The sequence below is a fragment of the Anser cygnoides genome, chromosome 1 (assembly GCF_040182565.1).
Source record: "Anser cygnoides isolate HZ-2024a breed goose chromosome 1, Taihu_goose_T2T_genome, whole genome shotgun sequence".
Lineage (NCBI taxonomy): Eukaryota > Metazoa > Chordata > Aves > Anseriformes > Anatidae > Anser > Anser cygnoides.
The window spans coordinates 44,944,983-44,960,551 of record NC_089873.1 but is presented as its reverse complement, the minus strand read 5'-3'; the positions used below and the strand labels follow the sequence as shown (position 1 = coordinate 44,960,551).

At 44.6% G+C, this 15,569-nt stretch overlaps 1 protein-coding gene across 1 annotated transcript in view; it reads right to left on the bottom strand.

Moving 5' to 3' along the window:
- GRIN2B (glutamate ionotropic receptor NMDA type subunit 2B) overlaps positions 1-13,915 on the bottom strand; it is a 227,733-nt gene extending 213,818 nt beyond the window's left edge. Inside the window, exon 1 of the mRNA XM_066993879.1 lies at positions 13,738-13,915. The gene's annotated coding sequence lies outside the window, so the exon portion shown is untranslated. The remainder of the gene's footprint in view (positions 1-13,737) is intronic.
- Between the last annotated feature and the right edge of the window lie 1,654 nt (positions 13,916-15,569).

Here is a 15,569-nt window from a genome sequence, read left to right as displayed (position 1 = left end):
TAGTGAGCACTGTTGCGTTTGCTTTGAAGTGATATACACGTTCTCTCAGCTGTCACACTAGTGCACTTAACTGAGCTCCCATCATTTTACATTGCAATAATTGCAGCATCCCCTACTGTCTCCGCCATGGCCAGTCTGTCCCCAGAAATCCTAAACAACTAGCGGACTGGTTTTTTGTCACACAGAATCAAAAAATGGGTGAAGTAGATTAAAAGAGAAATAGCTTTCCCTGTGTCTTTATAGACTTGTTTTATTCTTTTGAGTATGGAACGTCAGGCTCACTGAAATTGTTTTTTTCTGGATGGTCATTTATATGTGAAATACATACACATTAAACTAAGAAACTGTGCAGTTCTTTCTTTCAAATGGAAATGAGTTATTTTTAAACTCCAGAAGCACAGACAAGATTTCAAACTGGCATTGTCACTTTTTTAAGATGGTGTATGGCTCTACTACCCATAGCACAAACAGACCAAAGAACCTCTCTGTTGACAGCCGCCACACATAATAATAACTAGCAATTATCATCAGATGCTGTATTGTACATCTCCAAAGCACTGTACAAACATTAGCCATGTATGTCACCCCTTTTGGCATGACATCCTACACATAATGTGCATGTAGGAAAGGTCGAAGCGCTGCCTCACACAGGTCTGAGAAAGAAGCCCTTCTCCTCCACCTCTAGGGTGCAAAGATCATTCCAGTGGCTGGAGATTTCGTCCCACCTCGTTAGTCTTAACAAGGCACGGTTTCCTGATACACTTCAATGAATGAGAAACCATAGCCCTCCAGGCAGTCATCTCCATCCTGTTCCAACCCTAACGAGACAAACAGATTATCTGTTTTCTTGTTTAAAATCATCTCTCTGCTTGATGAAAACCTTATTGGTTCTCTCCAGATTTAAGCGATGACACCCTTTCTTCTCTTTACTGGAGGAGCTGCAAAATGGATTAGGTAGATTGCCTTCATGGTTTAAAGGAAACTGGAAAACCGCTTTCAGTAAGAGATAAGGTGTAGCTTTTGCCAGCTTATCATGATGAAAAGTGAAAAAAGAGTCTCTTCAAGAAAGTGTCTGCATTCACCTATTCTCCTTAAAGGGTGTACAGCAGCCAGCAAAATCACCCTTGTGTCTGAAAGCTGTCTTCAATGTTCTAGCACAGGATCCATCAGAGCATTCAAAACTAAATTAAAATCCCAAGGAGGAATAGGGGATTTAATTCTAGGATTAAGCTTTGAAGTTGCTCCCAGGAAATAAATTATTATTGGATGAGAACCAACACACCAATTATCTAGTTTACTGCTCATGCTACTGAGAGCTGCTGCACACACCCTGAGGGATCGGATACCACAGCTCTACCTAGCCAGTCTTGTCTTTAACACAATATTCACATAAAGGCAAAAACTCAGCTCATTGCATTCCAAGAAACTTAGCTTCCTGGCTCCCATTATTAACAGAGAAACCGCCCACTACAAAATATAGGGCAATGTGATACAGTCGCTTAAACTCCCCGCTTTTCACCTTTTATCTTGCGTTGTTGTGGATAATAGAATAGTAATAACACGCCACTTCTTTGCTCTGTATGTTATAGTAGGGTCAAAGTATTACAATATTGGTGCTACCATAAATAAGCCCTTTGATTTTTCTTACACAGAAGGCCTACACGCTAGTTACACACCAGGCAAGCCCTATTCCATTCAAATGGCATCTAGATGAAGCAGTGGGACATATCCAGCTTTTCACTTGCTATTCCACAGATTTCTTCAAGCTACCCAGAATGCCTCAACTTCACTTATGCAGCCTATATACATGTCAAATCCGTAATGCTTGTTCAATGGCACATCGCTACAGCACGAACCACCTCCTGAAGAAGGAACAAATAAAGTGAAATAGCTCCAAGACAGATAGAAGTGTCTGGAGCAAAGAGGAGTATAGACATCAGAGCTGGTATTTCACTCAGACTAAATGCTAACAGTTAATCAGTGCTATTATAAACTCACTCAGAACACTAAGTTACAGTGGGTAAAAAATAAATTCTTCCCTCAGAAAAATATGCATGTGTCACCATTGAGGCAAAAGCTGGCAGTAGCAGTATACACAAATATTCGATTTTCTCCCAAGGAATGTATTTTTTGTTTAAATACCTTATGACCCTAAAAATACTGCCACCAAAGCATACCTATTTTTTCCCCAAACACATGGTTCGTATCTTCTGTCCGGGGCTTCCTTACACTCTTTAACACAGGAAAGTGATGTACGCAAAGCCAAGATGAAATTTCATCCACCTTCCGTGTCCTCCTTCATCCACAAGCTGTACCAGACCTTCTGCTACCATTTAATTCACACATGGATACATAGGGATCACCGGGTGCTAAGAATGCAGCTGGAAGCAGCCAGGGCTGCACATTCTCCACCTCTGCAAGGAATTTCTCAGTTTATGCGAAGTTCACCAAGACATGGGCAGCTAAACACAGGAGTCCAGCAGGTGAGCAGGCACAGAGGGCATGGCTCTGTTTTGCAGTGGCGTTGGGTTGTGAAGTGCAGATTTGACTCCCTTCTCACTGTACCCAAAGACAGCAAGATTGCTTTTGCTATAGGCAAGTGAGGGGACTCACTTTAATGGAAATGTGGCAAAGCGGAGGCACCGGTTATTGTCACCAGCCGGGCTCCCTGCTGGTACAGCCATTCTGACAAGCACTGTCGTTCACAACCTCCCAACAGACCCGGCCTTTTCCAGAAATGTTCAGGGTCGATAACTGCACTGAGTCTCTCTGTTCTTCTCATTCCTCCTTCAGGTGAAGCAGATGGCATTGCAAATAACTTGCTGAGCAGGAGTGGGGGAGAAATGGTAGTGAAGCAAAGTATTATTCGTACTGACAAAGATTCTGAACCAGTATCTGCTTGACGTTAGAGAAGCAGATCGCTTTTCTAACATAAATATATGGGTCTGAAAGCATTCTTCAAAACAGAAGAGTGATTTCTCCAGAAAGCCAAAAGCCTATGAGCTGGGGATGTTCCCATGGGGTTTGGATTAGGTGCTCACTCCAGCATTTATTGTACATTCGTATTGACCATCTAATTTAAGACAAATGTTTTCTGTAGACACATTTTAAAGTGAAAAATGATCTCAGTTAGCATGCAGCTGTGGTCCCTGAGATAGCTCCTTGCCCAGGGGCAAACAGTAGAAATGTTAATGAGCTAGAAAGTAGCTCCGAAAAGCAGTGTCCATGGTCAGCATTGCGCCAGCAGGATCAGGGTCACCCGCTGCTGTAACCACTCATTTTGTAGTCTCATTAAATAAAAAGTATGTGCTAAACCAGAATATTCACAGAGCAGGCAGAGAGTATCTACCCCCAGCAACTGAGGTTATCGTGCTGTCCCACCACCATCACACCTGTCAGGAAAAAAACAAGACACCCACCCTTAGAAAATTACTTTATGCAGATGGAGATAGATTTCCCTTGCCTGAGCTTTTTCCCAGTGAGCTATCTGACTCAATAGTTCAGCCCTCTAGCAGTAAGAAGCATTAAGATTTCTGTCAGATTGCTCTATATCCTAAAGAAAACTGCCACCTTCTTCTCTCCTTTACTCAAACATACCCTTACTTAGACATCTAGGAAGAGGCAATAAGCAAAATACCTCTGGTACACCTCAGCTGCCTCTTTTAATCTGCCATCAAGTTGAAATGGAGGACATTAACCTCAACTGCTTTGAAACCCAGCAGCCCATTTTTGCTCTCGTGTTAGGTCTGACTCAAACTCAAGCCTCAGCATTTTGATTGCATACACTACCCACAGACTGTCTCATGCTCTAGGTGCTCTATGTCATGCAGCAGCTGTAAACCTGAGCCCACCAGGCCTTACTCAAATATAAGCTCTCTTTCATCTTCAAAACAATTAGATCTTCAACAGAGCAAGGCCTGGCTTCACCTGAGCAGCCTTTGTCTTCCAGCAAGCCTGCAAGTTTGCTCTCTCCTTTGCATTACTGCCAGGACCCAACTGCTTGTTGTGCGCTTTTTGCGGCCCAGTAGTAGGAAAATAAAACGCATGAACCCGTCACATACACAGGGTGCACCTTTTCTTCATCCTTTACCAAGTACTGCATTCAGAAAAGCACACACTGTTTCGTAACCATTCCCTCATCATCTTTAGGAGAGGTCTGCCCAAAGCTTTGACCACACTCTGGCGACTTTCCCAGCCCAAGGACAGAGGCTGGGCATTAGCACAAGGCAACGTTTATTTCAAAGTACAGCACAAAGTGTCTCAGTGAAAAATTTGTTGTCTTCTGGCCCTTGTAGATAGGTTTGGCTGAGAAGGGGTTATATTCCATATTAAATTGGTTATATCCCATGTTCTTTTTATGCCATTCACCTGTATTTATGCTGTTGCATTGCTTAGTTTTTTACAAGGCCATTTGTCCTTTGTTGTGCCCTTTAGAAACACATGCATAAAGCTCCTGTGGAGCTGTGGCTTGTTCCCCTGGCAAAAGAGCAGTTGGGCATCTCTGCTCCAGCCCCTATGTCGGTCAGGAGTCAGTACTGTGAGCTTGCCATGCTATCCAGTTTTTTCGTGCTGACAAAGAGTAAGCCTGCAGGCTGTTGTGTCCTTGCTGGTCATGTCCTTATTCTAGGTCAAGGATGGCCATGTGTTTTCATACTACCTGATGGAATGGTACTTTTTTTTTTTTTTCCTTTTGAACTGATCTGTGTCTCTAATATGACAACTTCCACAGACACCCATCTTCTTGCATTTGCCAGTTAACAGCTCTATTGAATTGGAGCACGCTCTCTGCAGAGGACACCGTCTCAGTAGAGACATACCCTCTATTTCACAAGGGACAGCCCACAACCTAATGAAGGAAAAGCACAGGAAAAGACACTGTCACAAACGCCAATTTTCCCACATACTTTTCTCTTCAGCACCATTAGAGGAGGTCTGTATTCTCAGCTATATTGTTCCCTGGTGGCATCTCAGGGAATGTAGAGATAGGAAGAGATATTCTGGGAGAAGATAATGAGAACGGTGCGAGGAAGCAGTATTTGACAAATTCATGTATTGTCAATTATGTTCCAACTGTCAATTACGTTATCATATTCCTTTCTGCCATGGAGATATATTACATCAAGATGATCCTTTTCCTACCAGGAGCCATCCAGTGCTGGTGGCTCCATTGGGCTGAGCAAAGGCAGATCAGACTCCAGTGAATTCAGTGTTCATGGAATGGCTCCTGGTTGAACTTGCTATGTTGTGTTTACCACAACAGGCTACAGGTACATCAGCAAACCTCAGAATGCCGTTACTGCTGACTGAATATGTAAATTATGATAATTCATCAGGAGCCAAAGGTTTAGCATGATCATATCACAGCCAGTATGATCAGAAAGGGATATAAGAATTAAGATGTGTTGCATTATTTGGAATAGAGGTTGCTAGTAGTGCCATAAAAGTTTCTGTCAACAGGTTAAAAAAAAAAAAAAAAAGCCTAACCAGGCCCTAATGACAAAAACAACTTCTGAAGATGTAGGCATAGATACATCCAGCATTGCCAAAATAAATGTCCACAGAGTTGGTCAAGCATCCTACACTGCTATCCACTTAATGTAGGGACTCCTACATTATTAGGGCCCCTTTTTATTCATTTGGTGACTCATCAGCTCAGGTTGACAATTTGTAGAGCCACAGCTCCAGCAGCTGCAGAAACTATTTTGGGTGATACTGCTAGTTTCTGGAAAGCTACAAGGTATGCAGTGCCATGGGGGCACAGCGTGAAGGGATAAGAGGTATGCACCATGGCAGTGACTACTACTATGACAACCTCAGTGATGAAATTCCTTGCCTCACACTGGTTTGCCAGCCATTGACAGAAATAGTTTTATGTTTTCTGCACACTTGTCCTTAAAGGCTGTATGCCAGTAGTCTGAAATGTATGCAAGTTCGTAACACAGCATGCCAAATGAAGGTCTTCATATGTATACAAATTGCCCTGTACCCACTTTTGTCCATCCCAGAGGTGAAGACCATGGTCCCATGGAATGTTGGTCTCCATCTCCTAGAAATGATGCTCTACAGCAGAGAGACAAGGATCAACCACAGCCCAGTCAGGTAAAAATCTTAACAATATCAGCAGCACCTTGTGGCTTGTGGCAACAACTGCTTTTCTTCTGTTTCCAGAGTTGAGAATAGATCTGACTGGAAAAGGCCTTGCTCCTGATCCAGAAGAAAAGCCAGCAATGCACACACATAGGATCCCTGACAAAAAGCATAATGAGGATTATATGAGGCCTTGGTGCATGCATATAGGCAATGCAAAGATAGCAGAGGAGTACAAGCTCTGTGTTCCTTAGGTAACTTCCACTGTCTCCTTCAACCTTTATCCCCCCAAAAATGCAAAACAAGCATTTCTCCTCTCAGGACATGCTAAGGAACACATAAGGGATGATAACTGCCAGAAAACAAAAATTTGATTTCAATTATCATCATTCCAAACACATCTCCACAGAACCACATAAGTGACTGCAGGAATCTCCGTCTGAAATGGTGGTATTTGGCACAAAGCATTAAACCCAAGTGGGCCATTCTTGTTTCCTTGATCTGGAGGCAGGTTGGTGTTGAGTACACGTGATAATACCACTTTGCAAACTGGTGCTCTGAAAGGACAGCTTTTCTGATAGGCACCAGTGCACTTGAACATGACATTGACATGCAGCAGAGTTAGGTATCTTCTGGCTTCAGGCTGACTAGTAAGGCTGCCAGGGAAATTGTGAGCAAGGAAACTGGCTGTCATCATCTGCTTCTACAGTACCCAGGGAAAGAAGTCCTTAGGTACACTGTAAATAAATAGGTTCACACAAAAGATACACTAACTGTACAGACAGTTTCTTTGCTTAGTGGAAACAGGCTGGCAAGACTGCTGATGACTGGCTAATTTCCTAGGCCACAGAAGAACAATACCAGGCAGGTGACAGCCCCATCCCCTTTCAAACCATCACCAGGATCTGCATTACTCTTGTGTACTACCAGGAGCTGTAGCTCAGCTGAATAGAATTGAAATAAGTAATCACACTACCTCAGGTAATAGTGGTAAGCCTTACAATCTAAGATTGCAAGCATCTAGCATACATAGAGATGATAAGTGTCCCCTGGAGTTACCACTCAAAAGACCAATTTCAGAGTTTACATCAGAAAGGACAAGCTCCTTAAAATTATGTTCTTACTTTTGAAGTCCAACAGAGGTCAGAACTGCTTGGTCTCTTGATGTGCTGCAATGAAAGGAGTGTAATCTCTGCCTTCCTTCACGGGGATGAATAGAAGCAACTGGCTTCATTATTAAGCACATATCTGACTGTCACTGCATCTGCAACATTTTTGTTTTCAAATTTCTCTTGATGGCCATGAGGGTTGGAAACTTAAGTCTGGACACGTTGTCCATGTGGAAGTGCTTGGCTCTGTGCGGGTGTTACAGTGAAGTGGCAGTAAAGCGACAAAGGAATAGCAACTGCTCCTCCCTGTGCACAAGGTCAAGGGTCATAGATGTCAGGTTGGGGAGAGACTCAGGAGGCTCCAGTCCTATCTCCTGCTTGAAACAGGGTCAGCTGTGAGATCAGATCAAGTTACCTGGGGCTTTAGCTGGTTGGGTCTTGAAAATATCCAAGGGTGGAGACTGCACAGCCTTTCTAGGAAACTTGATTACTTCAGGACAGACTAACCTCCCCCATGTTTACCAGCATTCCACCACAAGGTCATGGGGAGGCACACCTTCGAATCATGCCCCAGGGTATCCACATTCTCATGTCCCATACCTCTTCAAAGCCCAGGTCGATATTGAGATGGGGTGCAGCCTCCCTTTCCCTGCTTGGCCCACATCCCTGTACACAATGCTTGCCAGCTTCCTACCCCTCTGAAACCCATGAGGGATTACTCACATGGCCGTGACCAGACTGGGTATCTCCATCACACAGCTCCGAGCAAAGCACAGCCAGCATGGATCACTGTGCTTACCACGCACGCCATCCTCCCCTTGATCCCCCTTCCCCTCCCAGTGGCGGTGTCCCCTGAAGTGCCCCCTCCTCTGACACTGCCAGCTGAACTGCCACAGCAGGGCAGCCAGGCAACATGGATCCTCCAGCTAGCCAGCCATGGCAGACCACAGCAACCCACCACAGACCACCTTGAAAGCTGGCACACCTGCCACCATTTTGTCTCTCAGCAGCTCTTCCACCCGCACACAGCTAGTATCTGCACAGGTCCACCGTCTTCTCTGCCCTCAGTATCCAAAAGCACCAACGCAGGCACTCCTGCGATGGCCAAGCAGGCCATACGCACACAATTAATCAACACGTACTCATGGACAGTGCACGCATGCATACAGGGCAAGGAAGTTCAAGTAGGAATGGCCTTCACATGTGTACCAAGCACCTCCCTGACTTGCGTGGGTTGTCAGTCTTCTGTGCCCTCATCGCCTCTCTCTCCCCAGCCTCAGTGACAATGTCAGTCAGGACATCATGGAGCTGTCCCATCTCCCAGCAGCATGCTGACTACCCTAGGCTGTATAAGCACACATCCAACATACAGATGGGAGCATTTTAGTGTAGCAGCCATATCCGCAAAGCAGGCCTTACAGGACACTTGTGTACCCACCTCTACCTCCACCCAATTCACTCCCTGGTCTCTTTGCATCCCAACAGCTGCTGCAGGCTCCCTGCCTGCGTCTCCGTAGCCGGGGCTGAGACCCAAGGAAGAGGCTTGGCACTGATCTCAGCCTAGCTCTGTCTCTCTGCCATTCCCATAATCATGCTGCACACCAGGGGTCAGCTCCTCCACATCAGCCCAAGACAAATGATCAAGGTGCTCACTACCCGCCTCATGTTTTCCTTCCCCAACAGGGCTGTTGCGTTATACAGGGCAACTTCTGTAGCCTTACCCCAGCCTTTTAAGATGAAGTACAATGTTTTCATCTGCCTACAGAGACACACGCTGTCCTTGCAGACCCCGAGCAAATGCAAGGGCATGATCATGCTGTGCAGTAGGGTGGTTCCAACTTCTGGAACAAGCTCACCAGTGGATATAAACCACGACTGCAGGAGACAGAGACAGCAGAGAGATCCACAAATTATTATTTGCTGCAGCCACTCTGGCCCAGCTCTTTGTTCCCTTTGCCTCTTCCTGAGGCAGTCACAACACCTTCTTGGACCAGCATTAATTACTCACAAACACTTTGGATGCTGTTTTTACCAAGTGTATCACTGTTAGGGGCTGGGATCACCACAACAGTTTGCTCTAAGTTGACTGTACAAACACAGACAGCTCTGTGAGCACCTTTTAAATGCTTTTCCAGAGGGCCATGGCAGGGTCTTCTCTTGAAGTTATTTACACTTTAGTCTGTCATCTCACACAAGTCCCAGGCTCCAATGGGAAACCAAAGACTTCCCTAGTATGAAGGATTAGAGGCATCTACACAGCCAGGGAGGGTAAGGAGGAAATGGGGATGCAAAGAGACCTGTTTGCCCCCAGATATGAGTAACGAAAGCAAAGATGTTTCATCCTAATTAAGGAAGTTTTTCTATTTTCATTGCATGTTGCCTCATGTCCTAACTCAGGAACTTGAGTTCCAAAAAAAATGGATCTCAAAAAGTTTCCAGAACTGAGCAACAGGCTTGACAGGGCATATCCATACTGTACCATGACATAGTACACTGACATTAAAATTCCAGCTTGTGACTTATGATGCTAATGCAGCTGTGACCTGCCATTAATCAGCCCAAGCATAGGACCCTGCTGATACGAATCTTGGATTTGGTCTGCTCAGGCCCTGCCTACATATATCCACCTTCAACAGCTGCGTGGACATCCCTTTGTATAGATTTGTTTCAAATAGAGGGTTCAGATAAAGTAAATAATTTCTTCTACATAAAGTGCACAGACTTAATTAAATTGCTATCTGTGCCAACCAGGATTAAATTAGTGCAAGTTTGGGTATAGACAAGACTTTCTTTTTGTTACTAATATCATTCACTAATCCAAGTTCTGATTGGCGTTAACTACAGGATAACAAATGTGAATCATTAGTCCAGGCTTCTAGTATCTATGTCTTTATCTAGCCTCAAATATGAGGCATGGAAGAGCTGTGTACAATCCTGATCCTGCCCTCAGAATTCATATTTAGTGAATTCTTACCTTGAACAAAGAACCCAGTAGGATAGCTGCTTTTTCCATAAAATTAGCTTTTTTAAAGCATCTATACAACCATTCCTCAAGAAGGAGTTTGGGCAGAGGTTACGATTCCACTCTTACAGAGAAGCTATAGTTTCTGGAGAAACAGCAGTTAACCAGAGAATGCTGTTCCAGCATCTCATCTATGGGTGCTGTATAGGGATGATGGTATTATCCTATTTTTCCTTCCCAGCTAGTTAATAGGAAATCCCCTTTCAAAGGCAATTTCCATTTTAAATCACCCACATTAAGAGAGACATGTTTAATACCAATAAATCCGCTTTCTTAAAAGAGACAGAGAAGCCAGGCTCATCAGCTGACTAAATCCTCTCCCCACACCCCCATTCCTGCCTTGCAATCTGTAGATCTTGCAGAAGGGTGATCTAAGACAGCTGTAGTTAGCTAGCTACACTTCTGAGCACTAAGCTGCTCCTTGCTTTGTATCACTCTGTGCCGAACCAAGGTCACAGGGACACAAGGAGCCCAAAGACTTTCTATGCTATAAGGGAGCAGAAGTCTCAGCCACAGATGCTCAGATGCCAAATTTCCACATACCTCCCATGGGAGCCTCCCCCCTACACCACTCCCCAGTACAAGTCAGCATGGGGTGAGTGCTTTTAAGGGCTTAGTATGTGAAATGAGGTTTCTCTCCTGAAAGTTTCTTGCAGCAAACCTTGGAGAACCATCCACTGGCTCCCAGAGGGATCCCTGTGCCCAAAACAGGTGTCCTGAGGGCTTCTGCTCTGCCATGAGACCCCATGCCTTTATCACCATTGCTTTCCACCTTCCAAGGAATTTCTAGCCTCATGGCTCTTGCAGACAGATTTACCTCCTTTGGCTGAGAAGCAGGAGGGAGCCAGCTCAAGACTCATGTGCCTAAAGGAGGAGAGAAGCCAGTGGCATAAGCAGTGCTAAGTCAACGCTTCCCCAGAAGCCAGAGGGTGACCTGGTAGGACCATTCAAGGTCAGGACTGAACCAGCACTGGGACAGCGGCACAGGTACCTTTCTTGTCTGACAGGAAGAGACATAGCTGACTCAGGTAGGAGAACGGGGAGCTCTGAAACCTGAATGCACTTCCTTCTGTTTCCTACTACTGTAGGAAAGATTGGGAGCAAAAATTACAGACTAAAGATAAGGCTTAGAGAGGGGAGGGAAAAAAAAAAAAAAACAAAAAAAAAACAAACAAGGTACAGCAGAAAACCTTGGCTTGGCTGCCCTTGGTGCTGTCAAGAACAGGCCCAAAGTCACCCACGTGATATTCCCCTGCCTCTTCATGCAGTTCCAGTAGCCAGACCTGCTACTGGCAAGTACAAAGCTGTGTTGCTGCAGTGGTCTCTCCTGGGAGAGAATGGCCAACTCCTTTCACTGAATGGAGAGCGTAACACAGCAATAGGAAACCTGAGGACTTTGAAATCATATCTGAAATAAATGTTAGAGATAATGGTATAATCCGCTGTATGTTTTCCCAACTGTAAAGTCTGAACACCCTATTTGGCAAAACAACATTTTTGGACACATCCTTGTTTACCTACTATGTACACAGACTCCAGTTCCACAAAAACCCTTAAAGGTGAGTCTAGGTGTGCTTATGCATGCCAAAAGGAGCGTGGCTTTCAGCTGGTAGCACCCATGCACCCGTATAAGGTAGGGCCTGTCAGAGTAGGGAACTGATCCCAGTGACTTAAGTGGTCTCTTTGGTGGTGTTCCAACCCTGCAGCAGGACCCATTCAAGCAGACCCTTCCCTTCCAGGAGCACTGCTTGGACAAGGCTTGTTGACAGAGGAACATTTCAAAAACAGCTTCCTTTTTAAGGAGCTTAAGGGAAAAAAAAAAAAAAAAGACACAGGAGTTGTTAGACACCTATTTTGTGCTTTATTGTTTAAAGCACCTTGCCCTCATTTTGTTCCATGCATTGTCTATGGCTGACTGGGCGCCGCTCAGCAGCACGGATAGCTCTTCTGCTGTGGGAAACAGCCCTGCCTTTGCTGGAGCAGGAAGCCTTCCTCCTCCTCCTCCCTCGCAGCACTCTTTCCAGTCTAGATAGCATGGATAATTATATCTGTTTCCATGCTCTGCTTAGCCAAAGTGGCACTTTTTAAACAATTCCATAAACCCAGACAAAAGCACTTCTCTCAATCTTGCACTTCTTTTCCACTTGATATTAAGATCTGTTTCCTACTTTGAGAGTGAGTAATCGTTAAAAAATAATAATTATAATCCTGTAGTAAATGGGAAGGAAAAAAAAGGGAAAGGCATAGAAGGAGGTGGTTTCAGGGCCAATTGCTTTGCAGTTTGTTATAATAGGTCATAGCAGTTAGGTTGTTACAACACAGTACCTATATAAGTAGACCAGGGTAAAGCATACAAAGATTAATATAAAATTCATACTACTTTTTCTAAATACTGCTGCTACAAGAAGAAAAAAAAACTCACAGAAAAATAACGAGAGGAAGGAGAACACAATCTTCATTTTCTGTTATTCCAAGATCTTTTTAACCTGTTCAGTTGACAAAATGTTATGCTTGACCAAAGTATTTGTGGTAGGAAAAGTGAATTAGTGACCTAAGTAACTTCTGTCATGCCCCAGGGTGGAGTTAGGTGTGTGCTAGAATGTTCCTATCTGTCTGTATCTGCACTGAACTGTTAAGCAGATGCTCACTGAGTAGAAAATAGACTGCAATAAACTAGCACTGACACAGATCTGAATCGCTGGAACTGCCATAGCAATAGAATTCATTTAAGAAGTGTGGTTTCCATTTCCATTTTCTTTTAATAAAAAGCTATTGAAACATTAAAAATATCAACTATTTTGAAATAGCAAGCTATGCACATCAGTAAGAGAGTAAGAGAGACTTTGTTTTATTGATGTAAAATGCAAATACATCACAGTGCTGGACCTCATGGGAGAGCCAAATTAAAGTCTTTTTTCATGGCAGGGAACAGATCCTGTCCTCATGTACACAATTGGCAGTACTCAAGATCTAGAACATTTTAGAAGCTATAGTCAATATATGGGAGCCGCATGGACCCCATTAGGAGAACCACACATGGAAAAGAAAAGACCATTCAGTGCAACACACCTAAGTATCTCCACTGCATAATGCTGTCAGTGAACCGCCTTTCTCTTCCTCAATGAACCTGCTCTTTGGTTGTACCACCACCCTATTCTAGCCACAGTCCAGATGCTTTATCCCTGCTCTTCCCAGACTAAGGCAAGATCATAATGCAGCCCATTCTTTGACTCTGGTGGAAATCCCTTCCAGTTCTTCCATGGCTACTTCAAATACATGTAACAAGCTCCTGTTCTGTGCAATGCGCAGTCATTACAAAGCCAGAAAGTTACATATAGAAAATTGGTTTCTCCTCTCAATATTCTGAGAACTCAAGCAATTACAGTGCTAAATTAACCTGACTCCAAATCGAGCCTTCAACCTTGCACTCTAGGAAGACTTCAGAGCATGAATTTGAAAAACCCATAGTATTTGGATAACAGAAGCAGGAGTGGAGAGTTATAATAGACAGTTACATACCCTGCATCCTCTCCAATACCTTCTGAGTCAGGCCAACCACTCCAGAGCTGGTGGTTAGCTTTCACACCAGCCTTCTAGAGGTACGTGAAGGCTGGACAAACCATGCCTTCCATTATGTACCAATGAGAAGAGTTGCCATGCTACCCTAACTGGTGGCCAGGTCTACTCTAACAATGTGACTGAAGATCACCATGGATACCACAAGTCACTGCATAGTTTCAACTCTAAAGTAAAGAAAGAAAAATCTGAAAAGAGTTTTAAATTCCATTTTTCTTGGCTATTAATCCTGCACTCTCACATACATGTTTCTCCTGGAAACATCTACCATCACAGTGTCCTGAGCCCCATCTCTTGTGCTCCCTTGTACTCACTGTCCCAAGGTGAGTGAGAAGCCTTGCACCATTGAGTTGTTGGAGAAACGTGGTCCAAGGTGGAATCTCAGGCCGCTGCAGAAAGTTTTCCGCTCACTAGCATAAAAGAGAAGAAATCAAGAATTAGCAAAAGCATCAATATTACCAGAAAAAAAAAATAATAAGAGGCTCATGGCTATATTAAGTTTTTGGTTTCCAAAAAGAAGCTAAGCAGTTTCTTCCTTATAGCAACATTCTGATACACAATAGTTTAGTTGGAAGGGACCTACAAAGAGCATCATGTCCAACTGCCTGACCACTTCAAAGCTAACCTGATATATGAACATACTTACATTGCATAAGGTTGGGCAGCCCAGCAAAAGGAAAGCCCAAGAAACATCACCGCTCCTTACAATACTGCCTAGAAAAGTACTTTTGATGAAGGAAAGGAAGTTACAGTATTTTGGGGAGATTTCTGAGTCAAGACCCAAGAATCTCCCAAGACCTATATTTTCCATCAAGCTGTCAGGGAACAGAAGGGGCAGACCACTTTGCAAGGAAAGGTGAGCCAAGGGTGACAGCAGTACCGTGGTGTCACCAGTGCAGGCACAGCCCCAGAATACCCAAGTAAGGCTAGCAAAAATGGTCAAGCAATCACCCAACAACTACAAAGCAGGTCAAATGCCAGTCCAGGGATTCCAAGCAGGCACAATAAAGCTGAAAGCAGACTTGCTCACAGCATGGCTCAGGCAGAGAGCAAGGCTGAGACTATATAAATGCTCGCAGGCCAAGGAGCAGAGCCGGTACATGAGTGGGGGTCTCAGGTGAGGCTGCTCAGGACAATTATAGGCTGTCAGAGCAGTCAGGGCTCAGCAGCGGTTCACTTTGGGCACCAGGCAATGCTTAGTTCTTCCATTTACCGTGTATGGGCCATGAGTCAGCTTCCATTGCTGTTGCTCTGAGTTTTTCGCCTAGCAACAAGAGAGACGGATGGATGGGGGGAGGTGTTAGGAGACATTGAAGCACAATGAGATGAGAAAGACAGAAACCAAATTGTCAGGGAGATTAGTGGGGTGGGTGCGGTGCCCAGAGCTACTGGAGGGTCTAAAGGACAAAGACCAGTTTGCAGGTAGCAGAGTCCCTTCTACACTTTAAACCTTCCTGGGAAACCACGGCCATGTCTCATGGGATGAGGGACACATGCAGCTCTCCCTCAAGCCAGGCTGCGCATCTGAGGGCTTGTACGCTTTGGCCTGCACGTCAGAAGCTCCAGGCCAGCTCAGCTGTGACCAAAAGGCATTGTCATTTGCTGTGCATGAGCTCACCACAAACCTGCCTCAGCATGTGGCACAAAGCATTCTGTCTAAGGGTAGTGGTGATGCAGCCCTTGCCGTGCCCACAGAGGTGAGCATTCCTGTAGATGATTTTCTGCTGGTCAAAGTGAAGCCACTGGGAGGATGGGAAGATGTGACACCAAACATT